Genomic DNA, 6,042 nt, shown 5'->3' with positions numbered 1-6,042 from the left:
AACAGAGAGATAGAGAGATCAAGAAAAAGTAGACGAAGCATAAACGAACAAACAGAGAAAAGGAGAACGAGGGAAGCAAAGCAAAGATAGAGTAGAAACGTCGAGAAAGCAAAACAAACAGAAAGAAAGACAAAAAAGAAGGAAAGAGACCGAGAGAAGAAGAAAAGGAGAAAAAAATCGGACACAGAAACAAACGCAAAGTAAAAAATACACAGAAAACCAGAAAAAAGAGAAATGATATCAGACGAAAAGAAAAAAAGAAAAAAAAACACAACCAACCAATCAATCAATCAAGCAAAAAAACAACAACAACAACAACAGTGAAAACAAAATCAAAACAAGAGAAACAAAAGCCAAACCAAGCAAGGTACCCACGCAGTCGAAAACCCAACTGACGAAGACGAGACAAAATAAGCAAAAAAAAAAAAAGCCGCACCTTCGCCTAGGTCGTTGTGCCGAGGCCTTCGCAGCCAGTGACACAGCATAAAACAACACGTATCACAATGTAGACCCGACGGACAAAGCCCCAAGTCTGCTGGCACCATCGTCACCACACCCCTTGTCACCATAAAGGAACGCTGGCGATGTGGCATCATCGGGAGAGAGAGTCACCACGCCGAAAAACAGGGCCCTGGTGTCAAGCAGATGGCACTGGGATCCATTTAAGCAGATCCCTTGGGATTAGTGCCATCCAGATTTTGCGCAGGAAAAACACTGGGGGAAGTGGCGGTGCTGCTTTCGCCATCTTTGAGTGTCTCTCTCTGTCTGTCTGTCTGTCTCTCTTTCTGTCTGTCTCTGAATCTGTCTCTCTTTCTTTCAAAAACACTGGGGGAAGTGGTGGTGCTGCTTTCGCCATCTTTGAGTGTCTCTGTCTGTCTGTCTGTCTGTCTCTCTGTCTGTCTGTCTCTGAATCTGTCTCTCTTTCTTTCAAAAACACTGGGGGAAGTGGTGGTGCTGCTTTCGCCATCTTTGAGTGTCTGTCTGTCTGTCTGTCTGTCTTTGTCTGTCTGTCTCTGTCTCTGTCTCTCTTTCTTTCAAAAACACTGGGGGAAGTGGTGGTGCTGCTTTCGCCATCTTTGAGTGTCTCTCTCTGTCTGTCTGTCTGTCTTTGTCTGCCTGTCTCTGTCTCTGTCTCTCTTTCTTTCAAAAACACTGGGGGAAGTGGTGGTGCTGCTTTCGCCATCTTTGAGTGTCTCTTTCTGTCTGTCTGTCTGTCTGTCTGTCTGTCTCTGTCTGTCTATCTGTCTGTCTTTGTCTGTCTGTCTATCTCTTTGTCTCTGTCTCTCTTTCTCTCTCTTTCTGTCATTCTTTTCTCTCCTTTCTATTCACACTCTTACGTTCAACTGCATTTGTTTTATAATCTCTCTCTCTCTCTCTCTCTTCTCCTCTCTCTCTCTCTCTCTCTCTCTCTCTCTCTCTCTCTCTCTCTCTCTCTCTTCTCTCTCTCTCTCTCTCTCTCTCTCTCTCTCTGTTTCTCACTCCCTCTTCACACCCTTACGTTCATCTACATTTATTTTGTAATCTGTCTGTCATATTCTCTCTCCTATTTCGCACTCCCTGCCTCCATAACCCGTGTTATTTTTTTCATCCTTCTCTCTTTCATCCAGCCATATTTATCCATCCACTCCTCCGCACCCCTCTTTCCCCTCTCCTCCCCTCATCTTTCCTTCTCCTCCCCTCCTTGTTACTCTCTCCTCTCCTCCCCCTCACCTCCCCTTCCTCGCTCTTCCCCCCCTTTTTCCCTTCTCCTGTCCTCCCCTCCCCTCACCTTCCCCTCCTTGTTCCCTTCTCCCCCTCAATCCACTCTCTTCCCCCTTTCCCCTCTCTCTCCCCTTCCCCTCTCCTCCCTTCCCCTCTCCCTCTCCCTCTTCTCACTCCCCCTTCCCTCCCCGCTCTCCCTCCCTCCTCTCCCTCCCTCCCTTCCCCCCTTCTCCCCTTCCCCTCTCCTCCTCTCTCCTCCCCTTTCCCTTCCCTCTCCCTTCCCCTCGCCTCTCCCCTCATCCAGTCTTTTTATTACCAGGTTGTTTGGAAATTCATGGGTCATTTGGCGTCCGAATACACATTTTTCATGGCCAGTAATTACTTTTAACGTCCCAGTGTGCCTATCACTAGAGAATAAATAAGATTGTGTTGACTAATGACTAATTACTGTCTAATGAGCCGGTGATTTGAACTGTACATATTTAACCAGGGTGAGGTGGTTAGCTACGGTAAGAGCGGGTGGGGGGAGGGGGGAGGGGGTGGGGGGGGGAGAATGAAGTGGGGGGGGGGGGGGGTGGAGTGGGAGAGGAAGTGGGAGGGGGTGGGGGGTGGGGGGGAGGAGGAAGTGGGAGGGGGTGGGGTGGAAGGGGGGGGAGGAAGTGGGTGTAGGGGGGTGGTGGTGGGGAGGGAGGAGGAAGTGGGAGGGGGGTGGAAGGGGGGGGGGAGGAGGAAGTGTGTGTAGGGGGTGGAAGGGGGGGGGGAGTAAGATGTGTGTAAGGGGTGGGGGAGGAGGAAGTGGGAGGGGGTGGAAGGGGGATGGGGGGAGAGAAGGAAGTGGTCAAGTTTGAACACTTTTTTTATATTGATTTTCGTTCATTCGTATTAAGAGGATTAATGGATTGGGTTGTATATATCTCTTGTTTATTATTGTTGTTATCATTATGATTATGAGTATCATTATTATTCTTGTTGTTGTTGTTTTGCTGTCGTTGTTGCTGTTATTATGATCATTATTGTTATTATTATTATTATTGTTATTGTTATTATCATCTTTATTGTTATTGTTATTATCATCATTATTATCATTATTATTATCATCATCATCATCCTCATCCTCATCCTCATCCTCATCATCATTGTTATTATCATTATTATCATTATCATCATTATCATTATCATCATTATTATTTTTATCATTATCATCATCATTATCATAATCATCATCATCAGTATTATCAAAATTATCATAGCAATTATCACCATTATTTCTAGAATTTGTACCGTCTTTATCATTCCAATAATTATGTGTTTGTTGTCTCTGCAATGCCTGTTGTTGATATTATGGACCGTTCGTGAATATTTTACGTTGCAATTGCGGTGACACCAAACTGCACTCTTCTTATCCCTCCTCCTATTTACTCCTCTTCTTTACTCCATTTTCTAATTATGTTTTGCACTCCTTGGGTTATGCAGTATTTTTTTCTGTATTTTGTATGAGTAGTAATTTTGGATGGACGAATATATTATCTAAATATTATATTATCTAAATATTATATTATCTATATATTATCTAAATGCACATTTAGGAGTATCTAAATATCTAAATATAAAATATCTAAGTATATAAATATCTAAATGCAAATTTAGGAGTACATGTATTCACGCGCCTATACGCTAAAACACACACGCACACATACACACACACGCGCGAGCACGCACGCACGCACGCACACACATACACACACACGCACACACACACACATACACACACACACACACATCCACACACACACACATCCACACACACACACGCACACACACACACACACTCACACACATCCACAACATTAACACACACATATAATCATACAGAGACACAGACAAATACCATTTCCTCTTTTCTCTGGAGTAAGACTTGTTTTTACTTATTTATCTATTTTTATCATCACAAAATGTATATGCGTGTGGGTACGAGTGTATGCGTATGTACGTGTATGCGTATATACAGATACACGTACATGTATGGATATAATGTACACTAGAAGAAGATTATATCTGCTTTTCTAAAATATCTCTTGCTAGTTATAATCGCTAACGAGTGTATGCATATGTACGTGTTTGTGTATATACAGATACACGTACATGTATGGATATAATGTACACTAGAAGATTATATCTGATTTTCTAAAATATCTCTTGCTAATTCTAATCGCTAAATATCTGACACGATGAAAAGAAAAGAAAAAACTAATATTCCCAATTAAAAAACGAATTAATAATAAAAAAATAACTAATAATGATAATTTTTCCTTGCAACAACTCGTGTCTACTTTGCATCATTCGCATTGCAAGAATTTAATTTCCGTTTTCACCCGCTGCAATCATTTTAATTAACATTGCACCTCAACAGTCCATGACGAAAGTGAAAACGCAGAGAAGGTCCGTTTTCTATTTTTATTCCCTCCAAGTCCTCTTCGTAAAAAAATCATGATTAGCTTTTTTATTCTTGCTCGACAATGTATTTCCTTGGCTTTTGACGCGCGCACGCACACGCACACACGCACACACATATACGCGCGCGCGCACACACACACACACATACACACACACACACACACACACACACACACACACACACACACACACACACACACACTCACACTCACACACTCACACACACACACACACACACACACACACATATATATATATATATATATATATATATATATATATATATATATACATATATACATATAAATAAACATATGTATACATAAATATATATCTATATTTATATCTGTGTGCCTGTGCTTGTTTATGCGCGCGAGTGCATCTCTGCATGAAATCATTGTGAATGAGCGCCCTTATAAGTACGTGCAGTTCCTTCTCTCATCTATTCCCTCTCCTCTTAATTCCTCCATTCCGACCCTCCACCCCCACCCACCATTCCCATCCACTATTCCCACCTACCATTCCCATCCCCACCCACCACCCACCATTCCCATCCCCACCCACCATCCCCACCCACCCCACCCACCACCCACCCACCATTCCCACCCACCATCCACACCCCCCACCCACCATTCCCACCCCCACCCCCACCCACCACCCACCACTCCCATTCCACCACCATTCCCATCCACCACCCACCCACCATTCCTCCCACCACTCCCACCATCCACCATTCCCACCCACCATTCCACCCCACCCACCACTGTCCCATCCTCCACCCCCCACCCACCATTCCCATCCACCATTCCCACCACCACCCCCATCCCCACCCACCATTCATTCCCACCCCCACCCACCACCCACCATTCCCACCCCACCCACCACTCCCACCCCCACCCACCATTCCCACCCCCACCCACCACTCCCACCCCCACCCACCATTCCCCACCCCACCCACCACTCCCACCCCCACCCACCATTCCCACTCACCACCCACCATTCCCACCCCACCCCCACCCACCACATTCCCCATCCACCATTCCCACCCCCACCCACCATTCCCACCCACCATTCCCCCCCCCCCCCCACCCACCACCACCACCCACCACCACCCACCATTCCCACTCCCACCCCCACCCACCATTCACACCCCCACCCCCACCCACCATTCCCATCCACCACTCCCACCCACCATTCCCACCCACACCCACCATTCCCCCCCCCCCCACCATCCCCACCCACCACCCACCATCCCCCATTCCCACCACCCCATCCCACCACTCCCACCCATCATTCCCACCCCACCCCCCATTCCACACCCCCATCCACCACCCCCCACCCACCACCCACCACCCACCCCTACCCACCATTCCCACCATTCCCACCCACCATTCCCACTCCCACGCGAAAGGAAACACAGCAAAGGCCAGGTCCCGTGTTTACGAAAACCCGTAACACACAGATGATATATTGTGAAAGTGAGTTATTGCTCCCGTGAGTTATTATGGTATAAGTTATCGCAGCAGCGGTTGATATATGGAGGTCGAGGCGCTGTGTAGGGAGAGAGTGGAGGACGACCTGCCTATGGTGATTCATGGGGGGGGGGGGTCGTCATTACCATAATTAGATGATGGGCTTAGTTGTAATAAAGGGGAGGATGGTAATGTGATATTCAAGAGATTTATGGTGATGAGGACCATATATATATGTATATATATATATATATATATATATATATATATATATATATATATATATATATATATATATATATACGTATATGCACAGATGATGCACAGTGTAAAAAGAAAGAAAAAATCTTTGAAACTACAGATCTATTTCTTTCTTTTTTGTGAATGGAATTACAGTGACGAAGACGAAGGAAGA

Source organism: Penaeus vannamei, chromosome 33 (assembly GCF_042767895.1).
Source record: "Penaeus vannamei isolate JL-2024 chromosome 33, ASM4276789v1, whole genome shotgun sequence".
NCBI lineage: Eukaryota > Metazoa > Arthropoda > Malacostraca > Decapoda > Penaeidae > Penaeus > Penaeus vannamei.
The sequence above is the reverse complement of the archived record's forward strand: the minus strand, read 5'-3'. Positions refer to the sequence as shown.